Consider the following 27,513-nt stretch of genomic DNA (forward strand, 5'->3'; position numbering starts at 1 on the left):
TTAATGGTAAACAAAATACTGTAGAAGGAAATTCACTTGAAAAGATAACAGCCAGTGACAGAACACTTGGAATAATGCTCGGAATTATATTCAGATATAATCAAGAAATAAAAGCAAAATTTTAAAAAGCAATTATTCCAGAATAATTGAGTTGAGGAAATTTAAGTACTAAAGAATAATGAGAAGTTAATTGTTCTGTAGTCCCTATTGCCATATTTTAAAATCAACACATGCTCTCTTTGGGCTGAAGTTCACCAATGGACCAAACACTAGAAAATATTCCTGTTTTACCAGGGCTCTGCAGTTCTGTAATAGATAGTTCTGATTTCTGTAGCTCAGGAGCAGCTTCTTCAGTGTGGCACATGTTGCTGTTACTGGGAAGTTTTTTATTTGTGCCTATATTCCCTACAGAATATTTATTTTGTAATTAAAGGTCATAATAATCTCAGTCTGTGCTGTTTGTACAAAATCTTCAAAGAGAAATAGCTGTAGAATTGTGGTTATTATTCCTGTGTGTAATGCACTGTTTCCTGTATGTTCCCTAATTCATATGAGTGGAAAAAAACAGAATTGTTGAACAGACAGAAAAAATATTTATTCTAGCATGAGAACAGAAATTCAGAAAAAAAAGGCTACACCTTCACTAATTAAACTGTTAAACGACTATGAAGGCTTCTCAGTTTACTGAGCAGTTTCATTTTTTTGTTCTTTCAAAAAAGTAGCATATTTTGTTCTTGTGAAGCTAGGATGCCATCAATAGCAATTATTTACTGGGGAATGAGGGTCAATCTCTGAAGTTACATAATATTGTAACTCACTCCTGTGACAGAAACTACTGTTCATTGGTGTGGTCAGTCTTCTGAGGCTCTTCATAAAGAGCACACCTAAGTCAAATTTCAGAATAATGGTTATGGCAGCTTTCAAAATAGAACTAATGAATAGAATTGAAGTGAATGCAAAATTTGCCTGTGGATGGAGTGGCTAAATTTTCTTCATTGCTGTTATTTGAGTGGAAAAAAAAGAAAAAAGTTCCTAAAGGTATTAAAAGTCATTATTCTGAAAGCAATATTTTATTTTTTACACAAAGCAAAATGTTTTTACCAACATAGGAGACAGTTCTGAATGTTCTTGGATGCTGGGGAAACGGATAAAATTTTCAAGTAGAAGGCAAATATTCTAAATATCTATGTATATGTAGGCACATATTAAAATACATGTAGGCACACATCTAAATGCCTGTGTACCCTTAATACCTGGTGCCAACCCTTTCTATAGTGTAGCCAATGAATTGGAACTACTTTTATTGAGCTCCTGCCATCAATAAAGAAAATCAGGTTTTAAAACGTTGTTTCATTTATGTCAGATTCAGTGAAGGTTTGCACAGATTCTGTACTGTAATACATCTAAGAGACTGAAAAATTAGAGTTCTTGCAAAATCTGGCCTTTTGATGGAATCAGTTCTTTGGAAATGGGACTTGTTCCCACTTAGTCTGGATTTCATCCATTGCTTGAAATATTTGTAGCTCCATTGCCCCTGTATTGCTCAACAGTTATGCATTGACACATGAAGCATTTGAGTACACAGGAAAAACCTGGCCTTGAGAGAAGTGATAAATGTTCAAGTCTTAAATCTTATTTTATTTTTTATATTTAAATTTATCTTTTTAATATTTTTGATAAATTCCTAGTTTCTTTCTCTATAGCAGTGCTGAGTTGGTTTTGTTGTAACAAGAGAAATGGGGGAGGCTGCTTTAGGATGTTCCTGCACAAAGGAAAAGAGAGTGGCACTGCAGGTCTCAACCATTATTCCTGGAGTTGTTGTTCCTTCTCATTTCAAAGGCCTGACACTGCTGTGCTGAGAGCCCTGACAAGACCAGTAGTAGTCCTGAAAAGTAAAGTTTGATGAGCTCATGAGGAAGCAACAAACAATGCTTTGCAATTTCTCCAATTTTTTACTCAGTTATATCTCTTGGGGGTTTGCAAAAAGTTCAAATATCTTGAAGTACTGCAGCAAAAAAAAAGTAGAGAGGTACTTGTTCATGAATTTAATTTGTTTCTCAGTGGGTGATGTGGGACTAATATGCACAGTGTCAGGCTGATGAAATACTCTTCTGTACTTAATTAATCCAAAATCCTGAATACTCCTTCAGACAGTCTGTCAGTAAGGCACTTATTCATGACAAGTTCTACTTATGGTATCAGCTTTTAAAGCTAAAAAATTTAATAGAGATATTTTGGATTAGGAAGGGGGAAATATGTTTAAGTTCTATACATGTGGAACAGACCTAAATGTAAATGGAGGAAAGGGATTGTGGAAGTCTCTTTATCACATTTGAATGAGTCATTTACAATATAGAACTTCAAAACACATATAACATGTGGGAAGGGGATCCCAGTGATGAATAGTGAATGCCATCGTAACATTTTTTTGCTGATTCAATCAGTTGTCTTAAGAATATGTCCCTACTGTTTTAATATGGTTTCATTTTATCATCAGAAAAATATAAATGCCGCATTGTTTTACTGTTGTTCACTATCAGGTGCACAACTTCATAGGTCTGTGTATTAGTGAATTCACTAAGTTAAAAAACTGGAAAGACTGTTAAAAATATCCTTCTTACTATTTAGTATTAATATATTTATATCAGAATATGCATATACAAACTACTAATATAAAAACAGCTATTTTTTTGTATGAGCAACAGTGTGGCCAGCAGGACCAGGGATCATCCCCCTGTACTTGGCACTGGTGAGGCCACACCTTGAATCCTGTATCCTGTTCTGGGCCCCTCACTGTGAACAAATTATCTTTTGTACAGTGCCTGAGAAATATTGAAAGATGTTGTGAATTTCCTTTTTTTTTTTTTTTTTTAAGAGGAAAATGACATAATGTAGAGGAAAATTGGTATTTCTCACTGTGTCCTAGGAATATAATGACCATCCCTGGAAACAGACACATTTCCTTTGTGATTTGTTATTGGGCCAAAACCATTTTGGGACAGACTTTCTTTGAAAATGTTTAGCATACAAGTTTCATATAAGTATCTGTGTATGTCTGTGTTTTATTTGAGTCTTCATTCCTTGCTTAGAAACTTAAAGTACTACTATAAACTATCTGGAGGAAAACAATAAGAAACAGATTTATTTTATGCGGCTTTCTAGATTGCCCCAGAATACATAGAATAAATATCCCTGAAATGCATATTTCTAGAGGAGTTCTTGATATGGATGTATTTTGCAGGCAAAAAATATTCTCTGTCTGATTATTTTGTGAGCTGTTGCAATTCAGATCTATGAGGAGAAACTAGGGGACAGATAGGAGAAGCTGCTGTGGTAGAAATTTATTTACATTGTTCCAAAAATACTGGTCAAAACCAGAACACATAATGAAAAGGCTGCAAAAGAGGAACATTAAAACATGGCCTGACTATTCAGTGTTGCTGAAAGGAAAGCTAAAGCTCAATTTAGGCTGAGAGTGAAAAGAAATAACATTGGCAGCAAGGGCTTTGGCTGTAAACAGGAGAAAGGTGGGGAGGAACCTGCACTTGAACAGCAATCTAAACATAGTCCAGGAGTGGAGGAAGAGGTGGATGCTGATATCAGGAGAATAAATGGGTAGAATAAATTGATGTAAGGAAAAACTGGTTGGGATTAGGCCTGAGTAGAAGGAAAGATATTCAGATAAACTTCAAAGGAAACAAAATACAGCACTCAACACATATCTGTACAGAATTTTTGATGGCTAAATCAAATAGCTGATAATAATTTCTCATTTTCTTTCTCCCATGTCTCTAATGAGAGAAGAGAGAATTTCTCATCAAGAGAGGAATCCTGTCCTGTATTAGAAACTATCTTCAGATTTATTTTTTTTAATCTGAACCAAAATGCAATATTAATATTTACTGATCTATTAAGTACAAAGGCAGGATTAATGGTATGTGTTTGGCAATAATCTGGCAAATGAATCTTTGTTAATAATATAGAGCCTGTTTATTGATTTTTCATTTAAGAGGGGAAAAAAAGCGCAAGCTGAATAAATTCCAGAAGCAGCCTTTGTCTCATTTCTGTAGGGAAATACACTTGATTCACTAGCTGAAAATGCAGTAAATTTAAGAGCTGCTTGCATATAGTGAACATATTGAAAAGCAGTTGATATAACTTGCCTGTTAAATCAGAGAAACTTAATAAACAATCCTTTGAAGTATTCCTCTCTATAATTTTAGATTTTATAGACACAATTTATAGAGACAGTCATCAATCATTTTAGCATTTATGATTGCAGAATGTAAGTGTGTTTTCATGTTACTCTAGGAAATTAAATTAAAAATATTTAATTAACAAGCAAAATCTAATATTTTCGATTATGTTTTCATCACGTATTCAAGAACATGATCTAAATTAAATCTGTGAAAACTCTGAACAGTGTTGCAATGAGCAGCAGTAATATGAAATTAGAAAGATTAAGTTGTTTAATGTCTTTTCTTATCTTTAGCATTTAGATTTAGCTGTTCTTTGTTTCAGAATTGTTTATTTGCACTTTCAGATTTATAAGTAAATGTCACCTAGAGCTGTACTCTGCTGAAGATAACCCAAAATATGCACAGGTGTGACTAATCCATGTGTTACCCTGCCCTTTCTTTTCCTAAAACTCTTGGAGCCATGCCTTGCTGTCATTATGAGTATTGCAGAACAAAGTTTGGGATTTCAAGCATGCTTGAACTTGGGCTCTGCTTTCAAATTTGTCACATAGGAAGAGTCCCTTTAGGGGTTTGGTGTTTGTACTGCAAAGTGCAGTGACAACTGGGGAGTCACTTGGAGTGAGGATGATGCCAGCAAGAATCATCTGATTCCATTTGGCTTTCTGGAGGCATCCATGCTTCTTCAGAAAGGTCAGTGAAGATTTTAGCATGGTCATTCCCAAGGTAATGGAATATAATATCAGCAAATCCCAACCTTCTGATAGCACAATTTCCTTCTTCCTCTCTCCTGTGCACAAGCCAATCTTCTTTAAAAGAACAGCTCACTAAAAATAGGCTCTAAAAACTTTGCTAGCTGATACAATATTCCATTCTTTGCCTTTGTCCAGAAGAATAACACTGTATACTTCTGAAATGCCACATCTAAAACATAAATTCATACATATTTCAAATACCTGGATTAAAAAAAAAAAATAGTCACATGTACATTCCTACCATGCATGAATATACCTATTACCCATCAACACGTGCTTTTTTTTGTTCCTTATCCCTTACATTTGGAGCCTGAGCCTATTAGATTCAAGTATCTTCCAGGATTTCAGTTTTCCTGAGCTACTTGTGTGAGAGAAATGTGAAATTTCAGTTATTTTTAATATCAGGCTGTGGGACATGTTATTAAAATAAATTACCTCTTCAGAGTTATTAGCAGCCAGTTCTCTGGAAGTGGATTTTGCAGCTGAAGAGATTAATTCCTTTCCAACTCTTTTCCCAGGGAGTTCAGCACTGAGACAGGGTTTTGTACCTTTCCTTGAAAGTTTTATCATGATAGACACTGTGACAGGTTTCAAATAATACAAGCACACATATCAAAAGAGCCAGGAGACCAACAGGAAAAAAAAAAAGAAAATGAATGTCTCAGTAATATAGCCATATAATGGAAGCTTGATGAACTGGGTTCCTCCAACTGGTGTCTTCCAACAACACAAAGAAAAAAAAAAGAAAAGAAAAATAAAAGGTTTTTTCTTTTCTGGGATAAATTTCTAACCTAGAATTCCTCAGTGCTCTACCCCATGGCTTGAGTTCTGGATTGATTTAATCACTATATATCTTCCCCCTGAGAGAGTTCCTGAATAATGGTTTCATTAAAATAGAAATTGTGGGGATTTCTCTTGTCTTAACAGGGCCTGCTGTTCCTGTAACTCTGCCTCACCATGACAGACATCTTCTACCTTTCTAATTCACTTCATGGACCAAAAGATATTTAATTTACCTTTTGGTTTGGTTAAAGAGCCATCACTGGCCTAGTGAGATATCTTTGGTTTTGTAATAAAAGATTGCCTTCAAATTTTTGAAGTGTCATCCACAGGACTTCTACCAATAAAAGAGCTGCAATCCTGTGCAGAACATAGCCTGGTGTCTCTGGTAATCTGTCTGCTACTGATTTACTTACAGTTATAGTCTAGTTAATTGTGTCAGTGAGAATGCCCTTTTTGATGAAAGCTATTTCTAGAAGCAGCTTGAAAAAGTCAAACTTCCTGGTTATTTTCCTGTATACCGAGTTCTTTCTGGATAAAGGGCACTGTAGAAATTATTTACAGCTCTCCTAAGGTGATTTGAGAATTCTAGCTGAGCCAGGAAATTAATTTATCTGTCACCAGTTTCTACACTTGATGCATACTGAGTTTATCCTTCCTCCTCTCAGTGTCATTTAGGGAATTGGTTTTTGAGTTGTTTCTCTCATGCCTTCTTGAAATGTTGAAAAATGCTTCCAAGCCTGTTCCTGTGAAGGCTGAGAAGTTGCTATAATCTTTGTGCTGACACTCTAATTGGATAATGTTGATTGTGAGATCTTCAAATTCATAGTGGAAGTGAGGACACTTCTCTGGAGTTCAGACTAGATGGGAGGTACCACTAAGAAATGCAAGTGACAACTGTCAAGGTACCACCAAGTGTTCCACAATTTAATAAATCCCTTGTCATCCTCAATCAATTCAGGAATGAAATTGGAGTATATTTTTTTCTTTTTTTTCTTTTTTTTTTTTTTTCCTTTCAATGAAAGATTAAGAGATGCCCTTTACTGTAAATAGATGTTTGCTCTATCACTGGAATGCTACAGAGAGATTCTTTTCTGCTTGCAGCTTGAATTCTTTAAGTTGTGCAGTCATTGCATATCCCTCTTTTGCATTTTGTACCCCATCTCTCTCAAAGACCATCTACTTCTGGAATTCTGCTGGTGAGATGGACAGAGAAGATTTTTCAGTTAATTTTGTCCTATTTTAATGAGCTGACCATAAATACTTAACAGAGCAATTCCAGTGCTCAGTGATGCACACAGCAAATCCACACACAAACTTATCTCATGAAGTTTATAAATGTGCAGATGTTAATCAACACAGGAACTTTTTATCATCTCTCCTTGTACCCTTTGGCAAGGAAGACCCAGAGCAAGGCATCTGACTATTCCTTCTTCACTGTTTTTGTAATTGTGATCTAGATTTACTGTAGGTAATCAAGATGCAGAAATACCAGAGAGTTTCTAAGATATCACTGAAATTTATCACTTGGAAGTCAGAGTACTGAGGGTTTCCAGTTTGAAGGAGAGAGGATTACAGTCCTCCCCCTCCAAGTTTTAGATGAGCAACTTTAATATGAAGCTTTCTGTCAAGAGCTATATACATTTTTTATTTAACATTTTTTTTACAAGGAGACACTCTGACAACTACCTTGAGCATCCCTTGGCACCATTCTTGATTTCCAGTTTTACCAAAGCATTCTGCAGTGAATGTTTTAGTATGGACAACAAATTTATCTCCTAATTTGAAATTATCTACCGTATAGGGCTTGCTTTTATGCAATAACTGTTACATTGAACTTACTTAGCATTATATTTCTCTAGGTTTCCTATGTTTTGGGGGGTTTGTTTGTTTGTTTTGGTTTGGTTTGGTTTGTCTTTTTGTAGAAATAATATTCTGAGCAAATTGTGTTGCATGTACTCCTACAAAAGTCAAAAATGATAATCAGTCTTCAGAATCTGATTTGGCTTTTTCATTTTCTAATACTAGTATGGCTTGCAAATCTAAACAGTGTAAATAGTTTCAGTTCTTTGAACCTCCAGTCTTCAGGCCTGATTTAGTCTGCATAAATACAGATTAAATATCTTGGTTTGTGTTGTAAGGGAAAAATGAATTGGCTTAATGAGATGAGTCTTCTGGCTTGTGCTACTTTTTCTAAAGTACTGGTGCTCTAGTAAAATGTCATAATCAGGGAAGTACATATTGTATTTTCTCCCAGCATGTACTTTATGTTGAAAATAAGGGGTTTTTCTTGATATGATAAATATATGATGGAAATAGAATGGAAAATGAACACTTTTCAGCTCGGTCACTTCACTTTCAATTCAGCTTTTTCATGCAGATAACCAAGGTTGGTTAAACATCTGTTTTTTTCAGGACATTTACTTAGAATATTATTTCTGCTTAGTCCTTATCTAGATTTTATTAGTTGATGCTTAACATGTGACTAATGCAAATTTATGTAATTAAAAATGTGCACCTGACACTAGTTCAAGTGAGTGATACTATGTGAAGTCAGCAAACTAGCTGTTTTATTTATTTTGGATTTTTCCAGAAGATTAAATATGAAATAAAACTAAAATACGGTCATTTTAGGAGAGTATTTTTGTAATAAAATTAGGATTCAAGGAAATTAATTTATTCTAGACTATATTTTACTATAGTAATCTGGAAGTTATAACTTGTTTATTTGAAATCAAAGACCACATCTTTCCTTCATTTTATACCTCCAATTAAACTAGCTTAGATGAATTTGTATTTATGCATTTTTGTTTCCATTATGCTTAGTTCAAATAAATAATGTCAAGATGTGTTTATAATTGAACACCAAAGTAGTTATATTTATATCCTGGATCAATTAATATTTTTTTTTTCATGGAGTTCTTTGTCTGGAATACATTCTTCAAGCTAATCTGATAATATTGGAGAGATTTTGCAGTTGAATGACCTCTTTAGGGTAGAGAAGAGTGTGGAAGATGCATTTTCTGCTCACAGGAGCAACGCACTACGTGTGTTAGCCATGTTAACACTGACTAACTTGTGCAGAGCTCAAACTCCTTGTTGGGGTTGGTCAGTCTCAGGTGGAGGAAACTATGGATGTTAAATTGTAATGCTGTGTTCTCTGATTTTGGCAAGGAATGTTTTTTCTATCTCTCTCATAAACTTTTTTTCTTCTTGATAAATATTTTTCAGGGACAGTTCACATATAAGTTCATTCATATATTTGAAACAGAAACATCTTTAGGTCTTTGTACATGGCTGTATTCCCTTCTCTCTTCTCCCTCCCTTTAGTTTCTTAACTCAGATTGTTGGCACAACCAACAATCAGCCATTTGTGAAACTATTTTCCATCATAACTTCCTTGAATCAGTTTTCTGTTAAGTCAGGAGAGAAGCTGAAGTTTTACTCCCAGTCATTGCCATAAGTAACATTTGGAAAATACAGTCTTTTAAATGAGTCTGTATATAAAAGAGTCTGTATATATATATATATATATATATGTGTGTGTGTGTGTGTGTGTATGTGTATATATATCTATGTATATCTGTATATTTATACACAAATACAGGCAAATACTTAATGTCAACAGTTAACACATAATGTATCCAAATTTCAAAAACAACCATTTAACTCTCCTGTATTTCCTCTGGTAATGATCTGGAAAGAAAAAAAATATCATGGTCTATCATAATGGATTAGGTCAGCTAAGTAAAACTAGAGAGTATTTGTTAATATGTAAGTTCAGTAGGCAAAATAATTATTCATTTAAAAAATATGCTTAAAAATCTAAGAGAATCTTCTTTATACTTTAGAAAACAGTTTTATATTATGTTATGCTATCTCAAGTTTTAATTCTCATGTATCATATTAGATAAGGACTCCTGGGTTTCTGGCTTTATATATAGCAAAAGCTGTTTTTTTCCTTAGACTGGATTGAATGAGGAGTTTTAATATTCCAAGTGTTGGCCTCTCTTGCTCAAGCTGCTGAACCTTACCCTTTGTGTAAACCATATGGCAGAGGAGATGTGAGGAACTCAGTACTGAGTTACATATAAAGGTACAACTTGTTAAGTAGCAGAAATATTCCAGATTTTGCTGAACCCATGAACATGTGCCAAAAGCTAAGGATTAGCCAAAGTAATTTTAGTAAAGGGGACTGTATTAATGATATGGTAAAGGAAGATAGCCAGGCAACATGTAACACGTGAGAGATGAAAATGCCAAACGTGAAAATGGGCACTTATAAACTATTATTTTATTCCTAATATATTCAGTGGTGAATTGAACTTTATTTTCTAATCCAACCAAGGATTTTGCATGTTTCATCAAAATATAAAGAAACATTTCCAAATGTTGGATATTCAGCACTTCCATAAATTCAAACCTTTCAAGCTATCTCAGAAAGATATATCAAATACATGTCTATCGTCAATGCATAATTGATATTCAAGTCAAATACACGTACACATACATACAATATATAGGAAATATATATTAAATTAGACAGTACAAATATATATCAAGTATCTTGGTATAATGATTCTAAGGAGATATTAGCCTATTCCTGTTAAGTTCCTTTTGCAACTAATTAAATAAAAATGGAAAGGGCACTATGAAGTTGTTAATCAGCTGATGCATTTTAGATATTTGTTTTAGGATACAATGCATTGTCTCCAAGAGTGTTTATCCCCTCTGCAGTCAATATTTCATGTGCAATACTGCTTAAAAAGACTAATTTAAATATGGTAGATGGTACCCACAGTGTTTATAGAGCACTATAGCGCTACTACTATACTACTATGAATAAAATAATTGTGGTCTTCAGGTTTTGTTTTCATTAACTAATAGCAATCCAAGTACTTTTTAAAATTCAACCTAAGTTCATTGGGTTTTTTTATAATTCATCTCTTTTACTATCTTAGGTAATAGAGATTATCAGAAAAGGAGAAAGTAATTATATTTTTTCTGCAAATATTCCAAGTTTTGGGGTTTTTTTCTGTCTCTGATTCCGCTGCATTTTTGGAGAGCTTTGCTGGCTCATATGACCCTCAGGTCCTACAGCTGGTTTCAGTGATTTTTCATACAGCATGCAGTGGGAATTTGTTCCCCTCCTCTTGTCAGAGGGACATGCTCAGAAAGAGCTGTTGTACAAAAAAACACAGCACTGATCTCAGGGTTGGTCAGAGAGCAATAAAGTGTCTGCCCACTGGCCTCATAAAATAAAGTTCCATAAAACAAGTAAGTCAAAATACTAATTATATCAGTGGAATAAATATGTTCAATTTGCTGTGGCATGGAAAGGTTGAACCCTTACAGAATCTTACAACAAAGCTATTGCTATTTCTATTCCATAAAGGAATAATTAATTCCCCTATCTTCCATATCTCATCCTGCCTGACTTATTTGTTTCTCAAGAATTATATAGAAGGTGTGCTAGGATACTGATTTAATGAAGACTTTTGTAAAATCCTTTTGTAGTATTTCTTCTCTTTAATAGATGAAAACATTGGAGTGTTTTAACATAAAACACTACATTTTTCCTGAAGTTGTAACAGGATGTCATACCATATCTGACCAAAGTAATCATATATAGAGAGATGGACTCTGCCTACAGATTTCAGCCTGAAGCTGAGAATGGCTCTGCAGTATGTTAAAATTCTCATGTAAAAGAGAGAACACCTGGCTTCTACTTCCTGTTCAGTAAATGCTTAAATATTTATGCAGAGCAAATATCCTCTGGGGAGAAACTGAGAGCACTCCACCACAAATTGCCCTGTAGCTTTCAGGTAGAGATGTTAGCTTTTAAAATGAGAGGTCCATATTCAAATCCCTTGGAGTGCTGAGACTGAAAATCCTGTTATGGGCAAAAGGGAGAGTAACATATAAATGACTCTAAGAATTTGTTGTTAGTCGCATTGAATTTAACTGTCTATTAGGTCTAATGAATGGAAGGAAGCCTTCAAATTTATTATATAAAAAAATCTTCCTAGTATTAATCACTTTTTAATAATTTTCTACCTAGCTCCTAAGGCTTACAAATCCTGTACTCAGGAAGGGGAGGTGAAAGTGTCTATGAAGTCACCAGCATGTCCAGGTCTTTGCCAGGAGGAATTCAATTCTATTATCCATACCTACCTCCAGCTTACACTAAGGACCCTAGACCTGGATGCAGTACTCCAAGTAGGTTCTCATGAGGGCAGAACAAAAAAAAAAAAAAAAAAAAAAAAAAAAAAAAAAAAAAAAAAGTATTGCTATAGCTATTATTTTGAGAGGTTTCTTTGCCACCAGTATGTCTTTATATTTTCAGTGGCTGAAAAAATATTTAAATATAATTGAATTGCATGAAGTTGCACACCTAGAAAATTAGGCTCATTCAACTACTTTTTTCTGTTATTTTTCTTAATAAGTATATAATTCCATGGCCAATTTCAGCCAGACCTGACACTAAAAACAGACTTATAAAATAGTCTGGGCTGGAATGGACCTAACCAATACATCTCATTCCAACATTTTTCACTAGACCAGGCTGATCGAGTCCCATCCAACCTGGCCTTGAACACTTCCAGGTCATACAAAAAATCAGAGATACTTGGATTTCTTGGAAATATGCAGCAGGATAGTCACCTTTCTAAAAAAAAGAGGGTTTAATTAAGGGATGTGAGAAAAGCATAGGGATAATATGTTAGAGGCTTATGTTCTGGGAAGGTGGTATGTAATATCTGTGAAAAATGAGCCATTGCCTTATGATTTGTCTCTGCTGAGCCCCCACCTGCAGGGCTGCATCCAGCTCTGGGCTCCCAGCACAGCAAGGACAGGGACCTGCTGCAGCCAGCCCAGAGGAGGCACCGAGGGCATCAGAGGGATGGAGCAGCTCTGCTGGGAGGAAAAGCTGAGAGAAATGGGATTGTTCTGACTGGAATAGAGAAGGCTTTGGGGTAACCTAATTTCAGCCAGTACCTAAAGGCAGCCCACAGGAAAGATGGAGAGAGACTATTTAAAATGGCATGGAGTGACAGGACAGGGAGGAATAGCTTTAAACTATCAGAGAGGTGGTTTAGATTAGATATTAGGAAGAAATTCCTCCCTATTAGATATTGGGAAGAAATTCCTCCCTATAATGAGGCCCTGGCACAGGTTGCCCAGAGCAGCTGTGGCTGCCCCATCCTGGAGCTCTGAGCAACCCAGACTGGTGGAAAGTGTCTCTTTCCCAGACTGAGGGCTGGACAGAGAAAATCTTTGAGGTCCCTTCCAACACAGGCCATTCTATGATTCTATGATGTTATGGGGGATTTTAGAACTGAAGGTTTCAAACAGTCCTTTGGGTGCCAAAGTGCCAGCACTTCCAGTGGAAGTAGAAAAAATCAACAAAGTGCAATTTCCTACAGAATTCTGACCTGACCTGACCGGTTATATGGGTTTTAGTCTGAAATTTAGTGTTTACTTGGGGCTTAAATGCAGAAAGTACTAAGAATCTCTAAGTCAGCTCTAACTTGACCCATAAAAGATTTAATTGGGGATTATGGCAGCCTTAATAAATATGTATATAGTATCATGAAAGGATTGATTTTTAAAAACTCAGAATTGTCTGGTACATTAGATTGTTTATACATTTGTCTAATTTCATAGTAATTGCAACCCTGTTGGTTCTCAATTAGAAGGTTTTTCAAATGAATCCTTTGAGAGAAAATTAGTTTCCTAAATCAAGATAATTAAAGATGCGAACTTGCTAGTACCCATACAATAGCATTTAAAGATCAAAGAGTTTAAGGGTTAAAAAAAAGAGCTTGAAAAGCCAGTCTGATTTCCTATGATCTCTGGCAGTGTCACTTATTTATAAGCATTTCCTTGAACTTTTAATTTTTTGAAACAGAAAGAATATGCCAGAGACTTTATAAGTTTTTATAATCCAGACAGGTCTCATGAGGCTGCTCTGACTTTTTTGCACAAGTGAAAGAGAATACTTTCACTGTATTAACAGCAATATTTTAAGTTTTTTATAATACCTCAATAGGCAGTTGCTCCTTTAAGATAGATTAACTAGGTTTTTAAGTGGTTTTTTGTGATCCATAATACTTCCAATACCTAGTGATAATATTGTCAAGTCTTTGCCTATTTTTAATATTTAAGTTTTGAAGTTTCATCTCCTTTCCACAAAAGCCACATAAAACTTTGCAAACATTTATCTCTTTTCAAGTATATTTCTTCAGTGAAGATATTTGGAGCAAAAGCTAAAAGGTTTTCCATTGGACTGCTCTGTTTGGCCAAAACTAAACTGAAAATGTAGTTGTTGAGAAGCTTGAAATTGTCTTGATTCTACATCTTCTTCAAGGCCTATCATGTCCATGGTTTAGGTAATTTTTAGCACAACTTCTGGATCCTTTGATGAAAGGTATTTGGAACATTGAGCACTATATTTTAAGAATTGTAATTAACATCCTCACAAGTGGGGCCAAGTCATCCATTTCTTAAAATACAGAGATGATTGGCTGTTTTCTGATAGGCACTTATCTGTGTGCAATTCAATATCTAAACTGGTGTGAGTATTCCCACACAATATAAATGATGCTGTTAAAATTTGAACTCAGGAGGAATCACTTAATCATAGGGCCAGAATTGGGATGAGTTCCAGAATTTATATCAAGGCCAGGTTGGATGGGGCTTTGGGCAACCTGGTCTAGTGGAAGGTGCCCATGGCAGAGGAGTTGGAACTAGGTGATCTTTATGGCATCTTCCAGCCCAGGCCATTCTGTGATTCTGTGATATTTTAGCAGCTCTTTAACCATTTAGCAGTTCCCAGTTTTTCTAGTGGTATCTTAGCTGCATATATCAAAAACACATCAGCAGAAATCTTGTTTAAGATATAGGAAAGAATTATAAGATAAGATAAGATATATCTTGTTAAGATATAAGGAAAGAATTCTGCCGAATTTTACTTAGTTTTAACAAGTAATCGGACTTCATGTTGAGTACTTTCTGTGAAATTTCTATTGAAATTTCAGTTAAACAGCGGCAAAATGTTGCAACCAATTTCTTTTTTGTGGTGTCTGTTTCCTGGGTTGCTGTTCTGTTTTCCTAAATGAAGTATTATCGTAGTTAATTGCTAATGTTAAAGACAGCAGTAATGCTTCAATAGCTAAAAAAGTTGATGAAGCAATTTATTAGGCATTTAAATTGCATCCCAAAGTCAAGTAAGATCTATCTTCTATCAGGTCTAATGCATTTTTAAAACTTCTCTCTATCCTGTAGTTTAAAGGTACTGAAAGTTTATCTCTAAATAAACATTCAAATGTGATTTGGTACAAAAAAAGTATATTTGTTTCATACCCAAACACACACAGTTATCTTGAAAATAATTTTTCGACATATAGAAGCTCATTTTCAAAATCATGAAGAATAATGTATGAAGTAACTTTTAACTAGCTGCCAAATAATTTTATTTTTAGCTTTTGAATATTACAGGAATGGATACTTAACAGTAGGACTTGTATTTTCCAACATTAAGCTTCAGTGGCAGATCAAACTCTTAAGTATCGTGGTTCCTTTTTGATTCCATAGATTTTGAAAGACCATAGCATATATGGAAGAAAATCCTCACATGTGAAATAAAACCTTTCTTTGCTATAATGGAGTACTTTATGTCTAAGAAATGTTTGTGACATTTATCCAAAGATCAAAAGCTTTATCATGTGTCTTGCACTCAAACTACTTAGTTTTATGACAACAGGGAAACAGCATAATTAGAAATTCAATCTTCTTGTTTGCATTTTAAATATTTATTACATAATTTCCAAGGAGGTTTCTCATTAATGTTAAAATACTTATTTGCATCAGCTAAAGATGTGGCCTATTATTCAAAAGAGTTTTATAGGAAAAATATCCTTCAAATGCTTTCTTTGTTCTTGTTGGCCAGGACTAAGCTGCCTGTGGTCAGTCGGGGGGGGTCCTCTGATGAGTAGGGCTCCATCTGTTGTTCTTATTACATGATTTTAGAATTGCAAACTTGGTTCCTTTTGGTGAACTATCTTGTACAGACACTACCTCTATTTATGGTACTTTACAAACATTAAATAAAGCCACTTTTTTTTCTTTTTTCCTTAGCTATAGCATGCCTATAGCTATAGCTAACAGTTGTAGCTTAGCATAAGCTTTTTTCTCTATTTGGATGTGATGGACTCTTCCTATTCTTTCAGAGATAATTCAGATTTGATTAACTTGTTAAACCAGTTTGTTTCTTTTTTCTGTTTCTCATGAGAGGTTTTCTCGAAGCTATTGTTTCTTCAGATTTTTAACTGGATTTTTGTGCCCATTCCTTACTGTGACAGTGAACAAGTAATTTAATTTATTTTCCTGTCCCCTAATGTTCATGATGTTTCCTCTTAGAACCAAAATATTGTAGGACTTTGATTTGAGAGCATCTTTGGGGCCCATCTCTTCCAATCTCCTCTTTACAGTAAGAGTGTCACATTACATTACAAACATTCCTCTGGATCATGGCCTTGAGTTGTCCAATGACATTCATCCTGAAAAGAGTTTGGCTCTGATATATTTTTAATTTTGCTTAAATAAGTTGTAGGCAGTTAATATCTTGATACTCTGCCTTCTATTTCCCAGAATAAACAAGCCAGATTCTGACATAATTTTTTCATGAGACATTTTCTCTAAGATCTAGCCATTTTCTGGACATTTCCAGAGGTCCAAAATTTGACACAAAGCTACAAAGTTATGCCCTCCTCAGTATTGGCTAGAAAAGTGGATAAGAACTCACTCAAACTACCTGCCCAGATGTCCTCACAAATAATTATTTTGCTGTTAAACATATTTAAAATAAATTAGAAAATTATCTTTTATATTTTTTTTTCTAAATTATTTCTTTTTATGCCATAAATTTACAACTAAATTAAATTGTATTCTTGCTAATGGTCAAATACTTTCAGCGAGCTCTAAATCAATTGACATAATGAGGGAAAGCCTTTAAAATGAAGGAAAGCCTTTAGGTCTTTAGAATTTCATCTCTAATCATTTCAGCTTCTAATCTAAAGTTCTAAATGAACTCAGATGTGAAAGAGAATTTTTTTTTGTTTTACCAAAGTATCTAATCTAAGTTTGGAGGTAATTCTTGCTATGAGCTGAAGGTTGGGTAATATAACGTTTAGAGGTCACCTCCATCCTAAATAATTCTATGATTTTATGTCAGTTTTTCAGAGATATAAAGAAAATGTCAAACTTCATAGTTCAATTAACCCATCCCAAATTTAGCCTGGGAGTTGATTTAAATGACCAGCTTTGTGCTGAATAATAATAGTTACCTGTAAGCTAATTGAATCATTTCCGTGAATAGATTATCCTTTCTTTAATATAATTTAATATAACTATCTTTTTAATGTATTGCTAAGGTTTCTAGAAAAGTTCTTGAAAAATTAAACATGCTTCATGCAGTGCTAAGCTGTTTGCTTAAAGTGGATTGGGAGCACTCCTAATTATTGAAGTTGTGTGCATAAAAGTCTGTCACCTTTGCAATGGACTGTGATGTTGGCACCTGTAAACACAAGTGCATTCTGCACACACCAGCTCTGATATTATCCTCAACAGCCACACTTCTGTAATAATGATGCAAAAGCCCTTTTTAATCAGACATTTATTCAAACAAATTTCATATTTCTTCAGGTTTTGACCATTCAGAGTAATACTTTGTGCTGAAGGAATATTTTTCTAAAATATTTTCAATTTTATTGAATGTTAAATATCTTTCTGTTCTTGGGCATTTTTAGCATTATTTATGTGATTTATGAGTTCCTAAAATTTGTTTAAATGGGTTTTCAGCGGGGAATATAACAAGAACAAACACACCACTGACTTAATATTATTCTATTTTAAACTATGAAAGATTAAAAATTCATACAACCATAATTTTATGTTTGAGTTGCTTAGAAATATGGCAATATTTTAAAAAGGTTTTGATGAAAGATAAAATATATTTATACAACTAATTATTTTTCAAGATGTTTTTAAATAAGATTGTCTAAGTTATGCACTCTATGTTTTTAATTGCTTTATTTGTAAGTTCCAGAAGTAGAAAGTAAAGAAAAATAAGGGCAGTAGAGAGGCATTTATCAAAATGTCTAATTCTATGCTTACCCCTCACTTCTAAACAAAATTTTTATAAAGACATAGGTGATGTGGGTAATATTTCTGGTTTAAGGATCACCTCTAGCTGATAATATTTTTGAGTTTGGATTGTGGACCCTTGCATTTCAAAATGCAGGTTCAAGTTTTTTAAGGATGTGATGGAAGGATGAGGAAATAAAAAATATGGCTCAAAGTAAACTTCACTGGGTGAAAAGATGAGTCCATAAATTCATATTCCAGCCAACTTGGAATGTCTCAAGAACTACATACCTTTTAAAAGGACCACGTGGACAAAGTGATTATTTCCAAAAGAAATTCTGCACGTTCTTAAATCTGAATTTAGACACTGCTTAGATGTAAATGTCTGGCAGCAGGAAGTCCTTGTAGCTGTTTCTCCATGCCCTGATGATGTCTGTCCTCAACAGCCACTAGTTCATTTTCTTCAGATGTCAAACAGCCATCCTTGGGTCACATTTTCACGATATCTGTGAACTGCCACAATTAAAAATGTGAGCTTATGTGTAGTTGAAATTGATATTCTGATTTCATTATGCACTTCCAAGAAATGTAATGAACTGTTACATTTACAGTAAAGACAACTCCTGACAGAGACTGTAACCTTTGAGGCATTTTTTTACTAGAAATTTCCTTTCTCAGAAACAAGTAATTTTTGCATGTGTCAACTTTTTTACAGGTAAAAAGACAAACCTGCAAGGTCGGCCAATAGAGTTGTTTGTTTCACAATTCTTTCAATCAGAGTTACAGTCCTCTCTTTTTAGCTACAGAGACATTGATTAGTCAATGTGTTTTCTTCAAAATGCCATGACCTAAATACTGCTCTTTCTGTGCTGAATCTAGGTTGCATATTTTTCTGATTTAACTTGTTACCTATATGTTCATTTCATAGAGACTACTGTATTTTAGCAGCAGTCACCGAGCAATTGCAATGGTTCCTGTACGTGGACAACTTCTTGGTTTTTTCAATCTCACCTAATAACTTCTGAACTCTAAGGCTAATTGTAGAATTTTTCTAGTGAAAACTGAGGAAAAATGAGTCATTGCACCTTTAGTTGCAAAGATCTCTTGTTTTTAAATCAATCAGGATATGTTGATTCCATAATTCTATGACATGATTTCTTGCCCTGTCTTTATTACAGTACTATTTTTAAGCAACTTCATTTTATTTTTTTCCCAGAGAAATCCCTTAATATATACATCACATTAGAAACAAATATCACACATCTCCTTTGTAGAATGTGCTTGTAGCAGACATTTTTGTGAGAATAGATTATGTATTGCTTAAGAATGGCTCTTGGCTCCTTCTAAGACACATTTACGCTGTATTACTTCTATCAATTATTGTTGAATTAGTTATTTTGGGAGGGTTAATGTGTTTAACGTTCAACAGAAACTTTGCAGACAGTTTTTGGCCTGAAGTTTGAGAAGCACGTTCTGTGACTTTAGGTTATAAATGCAAGTAGTTAGATGAATGCTGGCTCAATCCAATACCCCTCTGCAATTTGAAGGGCCACTTGGGCTTTTAGCTGATTTTGAAGGAGGAATTTTAGCAGTGATTTTGCTTGTTTGTTTTGGTTTTTTTTTCTTTTCTTTTCTCAGTATCATGTTTTCTGCTACTGGTCCGCAGGCAGCTCATATGTATCTTTCAATTAGGGTGTCCATGTTCAATTACAGTCTTGGCACATTGTCAAACTTGTGCTGAATACCCAGCAACAATGAAGAAATGCTGTTTTAAAAAGTTTCTTCCTCAGAAAAACCAAAATGGAATATAATGGGGAAATATGAGACACTCTTTTGGCATGAGTGCTTCTTTTCAGAAACATTTCTAAGGTTTGTGGCTTTACCTTCAAGTTTGCAGGTTTTGACAAATGTGACCCTCAGGTAATTTTTTTTTTTTCTCTGTACTGTGTTTGATTTACTGTTCTATAATGAAAGGCTGCCCAGTGGAGCAAGGAGAAACAAGTTAGATTTTCATGTTCTGAAGATCACAGACATACATATACCAGTGGAGGCAGGAAGGCAGAAAAAACTCCTGGTCCCAATCCCTCCTCAGAGGAAGGTCAGCAACAGATTGCTCAGGGCTGTGCCCAGCATGGTTTTTAGTATCTCTGAGGATGGAAAACCAACAGCCTCTGTAGGCAACCAGCTCCTGTGCTTGACCACCAAGTAAAAAAGTGTTTTACTATGTTCAAAAAGATTCCTGTATTTTTGTTAGTGCGTTCTACCACTTGTCTTTTGGAAATTATATTAAATCCAATTTAAACTAGATTAAAAAAAGAAAACAAAATAAAACAAAAACGACCAAAAAACCCACACCCAAAAACAAAACACCATAGAACATTTAGGTTGGAAAAGACCTGTAAGATTATTGAGTCCAACCATTTCAACCGAACACTGCCAATCCCAGCACTAAGTCATGTCCCTTACCTCTGCAGCTCCACATCTTTTCAATACCTCCAGGGATGGTGACTCCACCATTTCCCTGGGCAGTGTTTTTCTGTGCTTTACAACCCTTTCAGTGAGGAATTTTTTTTTTTTTTTTTACTATCTAATCAAAACCTCCCATGGTGCAACTGGAGGCCATTGCCTCTTTTCCTACAGCCTTTTGCTTGGGAAAAGAAATTTATTATTAAAAAAATAAACTCTACCCACAATGCACACGCCCAACCTCCCACTTATTCTACATATCTAGGTTACTAAAAACTGTTATTTTGATGATTCAGGTCCTTAATTTTCTGGTGTATCTTTATTGAGGCACTTGTTGATAAGATTAACCTTGTGTGTAGGAGATATTTTGAAATTAGGAATTCCCCAACTTAATAATTTTCAGTTTGGGAAGCATGTTCCTTAATATTCATTTGCTCATCAAGTATTTTTTTGAGCAGATTTTGTTAAGGGGATGTTCATAATTGATAAATAGAATTCTATAGTACTTTGATCATCCTATTCTATACTATTTTTTCTCCACATATTTATCTATATGTGTTTGAGACCAATACGTCCATATGTGTATGAGACCAATACATGATAAAGGCTCCCCAGTATGTTCCTCTACAGTTAAAATATCTTCATATTCTGTTAATAAATGAATTTTAAACTTCACTGTTCTTCCAATGCATAATAAAAAGCCCTACTGAATTTCGCTAGAATAATTTAAATAGAATTAAACACATGCATCATGTCATGCCTGACACTTTATAGCTAAACTCCTCCAATGTTTATTGTGCCTTTCACTTGCACAGATTCTAAGTGAATAAATCATATTGATTTTTTTCATTTCTCTATCTATTAATCTTAATTTTTTATAAGTTTCTACGCCATGACAAGGAATATTAAATAATTATAAATATTCTTTAGGTATTTTTTAAAAGTATATGTAAATATATTTTGGCTTGTAAATCTATATAAAAAAATTTACCCAATTTTACCCAATTGCCCATCGTTTTAGTTTTGAAGAATTGAGCTCCCATTATCAACCTACCTGAAAATCTCAATAGCACCTACAATATTTATGTATTTATTTCTAAACTGTACTTTGCTTGACTTTTGGGGGAACAGTAAAGAGTAACTTCTGTTTGAGGTTAGTCTTTTGAATGGAATTGTAGCAAGCAGACTGGTTCATACTTGCTTACTGTCTCTGCTCAGATACTAATGGCTTATCTATTTAAGTTTTTCTGCTGCAAGTGTCATAGAAAAGAATGTTTAACAGAGGATTTTCTGATTATGATTCAGTATTTGTTGCACAAAACTGGGTTGTGTTGGTGCTCTTTCTTTGTGCATTTCACCCCTGCAACATCTGTTCTGGCCCAGAAGGCAGTTTGAACTTTGTGTGACTTCCAGCTCCTCTCATCAGGGAAAATGACGCTTCAACAGATGTAGGAAACGGATTCATGATGGCACAAAGACTGTTTTGTCTCACTAAGAATAAAAAACTCTGTAATCTATAAGACAGAAATTGAAGAAGGAATCCATAGTAGTTCAAATAAAACCTTAGAACTTTAAATCAGAACTGTGTTCTCTACTGACAAATCCAAATTAAGGCTAATGTGATAAAATGGAAAGTTCATTTATACTGAACTACTTTATTAATTGTGAAACTTTCTGCCAAGCAATTATGAGTGTAACATCTCTCAGTACTGTCATACCATGGAGAAGTGATGCTTTATGATTTATTAGTAGTCAGCCAACTAGAAAAGTGCAAATAACCAAACTCTTTAGGGTTTAAATTTATGTTTATTATCTTTGCAGGTACAGTTTTTCTTTCATATGATTTTATAAAACTTGCAGACAAGTATTAACTGGCCTAATATATCCTTCTTCCATTCAATTCCATTGAATGGAAGAAGGATATATTAGGCCAGTTAATACGCCTTTATTCATAAGAAAAAACTAGGACTACATTGTTTACAGGATATTGGGATATTAGGAAAGGATGAATAAGAAATTTTGAGTAGTTTATATTAACCTGCAAAAGATAGGAAAAAAAACCCAAAAAGTACATTCAAATGAGTAAATTTAAACATTAAATGAATTGCATTTGAATAGTCTGTTTGGATTAATTTTTCACTCTAGGTTCTCACACACATAGAAAAAAATTGTTCTTCAGCATTCTCTTTGTTCCCAAAGGATTGCAAATGCATTAGGTGGTTTTAAATGCTACAAGTCTCACAGACTTTACAAGCTCAACAACAACATCATCTGATATTCAGGACAGGATAATAGGATTTTTTCCCCATAGATAGTTCACTTGGATATAAGAGAGATCTCAGTATGCGGTAAAATTATATTTTTTTCCTAAGATTTCATTGTGGGTTTGCTGTTTAATGATGATAATTTTAATTACTGCATCATGATCTATAATGGTCATCTCTTGTGTAATATTTGACTGCATCCCTTTTTAAAGGTCTAAAGTGTTGGGGTTTTCTTTGTTTATGTGAAAAAACCAATAGTGCCTTAGGTGAATTATGATATCTCCAAACATGGTTTCCCTTGGGTCATTCCGCCTCCCAAGTGCAAACAACTTTAAATAGACTTTAATTCAACTGTGTTTTATATTGTTTTTTAATGGAGTTATTCAGAGAAGTGGTATACTGTTCCCAATTTTTTGATTACTCATGGAGATGGCTTAGATCAAACTTTTGTTAATGGAAATGTGACTTTATGGCTTGTTTAATGATTTTTTGGATTTGTATTTCTTACTTTGCTGAATTAGTAGTTAAGAAAGTTTAAACAATTCATATTTTTAAAAAGAACTCTAGCATTTGCCCTAAAATAAAATTTCCTTGAACTATCTGTAAATATACAAGTTAATTGCATATTTACTAGTTTATGTTTCCTCATTTCAGCTTAGAGGTCCAAAAGGCTCTAAAATACAATTCTAATAAAAAAACCCCACAAAGTATCTTTTCAATAGTGTTTCAAAGTATATTTAAATTATAAATTATCAGAATTTTAGGGGAGAATCAATTTCTTCAAGGGTTGTGTAATTTTCATTCAAATCCCATTCACTTTTATCGGGCATCAGTGCACTTGAACATAATATTCTTGGAATTCTGCATAATGAAGGGTAGAAAGATTAATTGGGTGAGTGGTTGCCCTGGGATTGAATTTGATACCTATTAAAAACATATTAATTTCTTAATGCCAAGGATAATGAAGCCTAGTTTTCTAAGCATATATTAAATAGAAGTTAAATAATTTACCGAAAACAAAACCACATCACCCAAGTAAGCTTGCTTACTGAATGAAGTCGAAAGAACACCAATAGTGAAAGGTGTAGTTTTTGTCAGAGAACCTACACTAAACAGAATTTGGACCTTCCCAAAGAAAACAGTCCCCTCAGCTGAATCTTGCTGCCTGCTTGTTTTTCTTAGAAGCCAGTGCCAAAGCTATCCAAATGGGTGTCTGTAGCTGTCACTGCTTCCCTTAGCTCCATGCTGATCCCAAGTTGTGCCTTCTTTTGTCTTCAGACCTGCATCCTTTCCTTTTTACTGCCTTACTATTTGAGAAAAGAATTTGCAGTCCAACAGGTTTAGGAAGACCCCTGTACAGCTGAGTAACGTCTAATGGTTGAAAAATAAATTCAAAAAGTTATTCAGATATATTGATGTAGCATGAAACTGTTCAACTATGCTGTATGCAATTTATATTGTGGAAACTAGAACAGAATATGATATGTTTTGTTGTTAGTGTCTTTCCAATGCAGGCAAAAGTAAGTGCTTGGGTGGGATTTTTTTTTTTTTAAGAAATGGAATTAGAAGATGATGTTGGGTGGGTTTATTAGTTGAAGAAGAGCTTTAATCAATATTTTTTCCAGATTTTTACTAAAATATCCTCTTCTTTACCTTTCTAGTACCTTTTACATCTTTTATATTTATATATTTAAGTGTACATTTGTGTAGTATGCACTTTGAACGTGTTGTAATATATTGCTAAGGGACAGTAGAAGTACACGAGTGACTTATTGCTGCAATTTTTGTTATCTCTCAGTGATGGCACCTCACTTCTGTTGCATCTGAGCAGACACCCATGGCAGATTTGTGGTGTTAGTTCTGAAACCCGAGGACTACTGCTGCTAATGGGACTGATATCAATTAGTCTACTAAATATTGGTCCTTATGAATGCAGTCATCTGTCTCCATGTTTAGCAGTACAAATGGACCTCTCATTACCGTTCTTACTTATCTTCCTTGGTGATTTTTAAAACCATTAAGGAATAATTCAGCAGAATCCTCTTAGTGCATTACAATTGATAATAATTCCTTTATAATGACTGATCAAAAGGGAAGGGATTGGTTGTATCACCTAGTTCCAGTAGTGCTCTTTTATTTTGCTGTGAAATTGGACATGTAGCAAAGACTGAGGGAAGCCCCAAACGAATTCACTTTTTCCCAGAACAGCTGTACTACACTGGCATTACACTCCCCAGACTTCTGCTTGAGTAGATCTTTTACATCTTGCCTTTTTTCATTTTTTTTCTGAATAGGTAGTTAAGTGATATTCTTGGAAACATGGGAAGAGAACATACTTTTTCTATCTATCAAGGTCTATCAAGGAGGTACTATTTATTTCTGGGCTTAGTTTAACATAGGTAGCACCTCTACTAAATATTCGCAATATCTCCACTGATCTGATAAAATAAGCATTCAGCTGTGTAATTAAAGAGATTCACAACAGCCTGATGCAAAGAACTCAATTTTTTTATTAATCCATTAGGTAGAGTACAGTAATAATTTGAGTTGTGACTACATTTCTGCCATCTTCATCACAGCTTATACTATCTGTAGCTCTTGAGACAGATTCAGAATACAGTGACATTTTCTGAATGTGTTGTCTCTTTGCAATATTTTGCTTTCATTAAGTAACAAATGTGTATTCTCCTAGCTTCATTTGCCTGACTACTAAAAAGCAGAGATTTCTAGATTAATAACTTGAGCAATAGTTTTACTTCTAGGTTGCAAGAAGCAATATTTTTTTAATTACATCAAGCAGAGCTAGGAAAATGGTGAGGCTGGGAAAATGGGACAGATGGTTTTATATTTTTCTATTTTGTGAATATTAAAATACCATATGTATTAAAGTACCATATGTAGAAAAAAAATATTTCCTCTTGGTTTCAGAGATGTAGCTAGAATCTCCACAGAGTTTATGTAGTTACACTCATGCTAAGAAATTTAATTGGATTTGAGACCTCTGCCAAAGCTGTGTTGCAATCTCAAATATCTATTTAATTTTTGAAGGGAAAATATTCTCTTGCTTTTACACCTCTCATCATGCCACCTCTTACTTTCTAGCTAACATGCATTACCTAATCTATTGCATTTATATAGTTTGACATCAGTTATTGGAATTAAGAAATGCAATTATCCTTGAAGCAACCCTGCTGAAATATATATTTCATATATATATTTCCCTGCTAACATATATATTTCTGGAGCAAATGTAAAAGACTGCTCTTTAAAAGAATACAGTATCAGAAAAATGGTGACGTAGAATATGACATGAAATAAATATCTAAGCTCTTCAAGTTCCCCCATGGCTTGATTTATTAGTACCTTGTTTTCCACCAGCAATTATAGGTCTTGAGGCTATAGTAAAGCTTTACCTGACAGTTAAATAAAGAAATGAGGCTTGTAGTAGCCTCCTGGATGATTGATTACTCCTTGATTCTTATTACAACAAAATTTAAACTTTATGTTAAATTTGTTTCCTTTCTTACACATCAGTTCTGCTTCTGCTTTTGGTACCATGGGTGTAAAGACCAGAGATGACAACAAGCCAACTCTTCCTCTGTCAGGGCTCTGTGTGTCCTAAAGGAGCCTTCACCGTGCTCCTCATTGTTGCACTGGAAATTCCACTACTCCCTCCTCTGTAGTAATAGATTCAACATTTTTACAGTCCCCTTCTGCTTCTTTCTGGACTAGGCAGTCCTGCTGTCTTCCTGGTTGTCTTTATGGGCTGAGAATTTTTGATTTTAGCAGAGTGCACACTGATATTTACTTTTGCCTGAGGCAGGATATGTTCTTTGTGGCTTTTTACTCTTTTGTTTTTTTGTTGTGGGTTTTAATTTTTTAATTTTTTTTTTATTCTTAGCTCTTCTCTTATGGGAACAGGATATAAAATATTAATATTCACTTAAAAAAATCAATTAATTATGATCTCCTTAGGAAAAGCACTCACAATTCAGGAAATCTCATGAAAAATGTTATGTGCTTTACAGGTATCTGATGTTTAATTTTTCTGTTTGTTTGTGGGGAATTTTTGTGGAAAATACCCAGTTCTGTTAAGTTTAGGTTGGGAAACTGATACTGACATAATCTTCAGTTTTCTTTGCCTTTTTTCAGGTAGCTTTTGATATGACTATTGGAACAAAAAATTCGCATCTAGTCTAATTCTTGCTTATCAAGCCTAATTACATAAAAGTTAATAGCAAATCTATTTTACTGCACTTTTCTCTTAAATTAATATGTATGGATAGTATTTTCCTGATAGCTTTTCTGTGCTCAGCTTTTCTTGAATTTTTCCTATAAACAGAACTGAATAGCTGTGGGTTTTTGCAAGTTTTGAAGTTATATTTATGGGTAAAATTTGTCACATAAAAAAAGCTAGAGACTTATGGAAAACACCTTTCTACCTCTTTCCCAGACTCCAGATACCAGTCCCTCCTATTCCTGGCCTTCACTCACCTCATTACCACCACCCATGCAGGTAACAATCCATTCAGTGAGGTGATGGATAATGCAGAGGGCTGGGCTGAGGGCACAGTGGTTCCTTTCTGTCATTCCTTCCTTTTCACTCTTTTCTTCCACAGCTCCTTCTGCCTAACTCATTTCCTTCTTTTTATTGTGGATAATCACAGTCCTTTCAGGATGTGTTTGCTCTCTCATGGGCTCATGCATTGGCCAGAGTCCTGGAGTGTTGCCAATTGTGCCATGGAGCGCCTCTTATCACTTTGGCCCTCTTGTCTCTCTCTCTGGTGTTCTGAGAGGTGCTCCAAACTCCTTCAGCCCTCTCAGTTGTGTCCTGCATCATGACCCAGCTGGAACTGCCTGTATCTGTCACAGCACAACCTCTGAACTCCCTCCCCTGCAACCAGCCCC

General features: G+C 34.5%; 1 protein-coding gene across 1 annotated transcript in view; it reads left to right on the forward strand.

Annotated features, from left to right (window-relative positions):
• Window positions 1–27,513, forward strand: part of NCAM2 (neural cell adhesion molecule 2) — a 272,795-nt gene that overhangs the window by 109,495 nt on the left and 135,787 nt on the right. The gene's annotated exons all lie outside the window — the stretch shown is intronic.

The sequence above is a fragment of the Ammospiza nelsoni genome, chromosome 2 (assembly GCF_027579445.1).
Source record: "Ammospiza nelsoni isolate bAmmNel1 chromosome 2, bAmmNel1.pri, whole genome shotgun sequence".
Lineage (NCBI taxonomy): Eukaryota > Metazoa > Chordata > Aves > Passeriformes > Passerellidae > Ammospiza > Ammospiza nelsoni.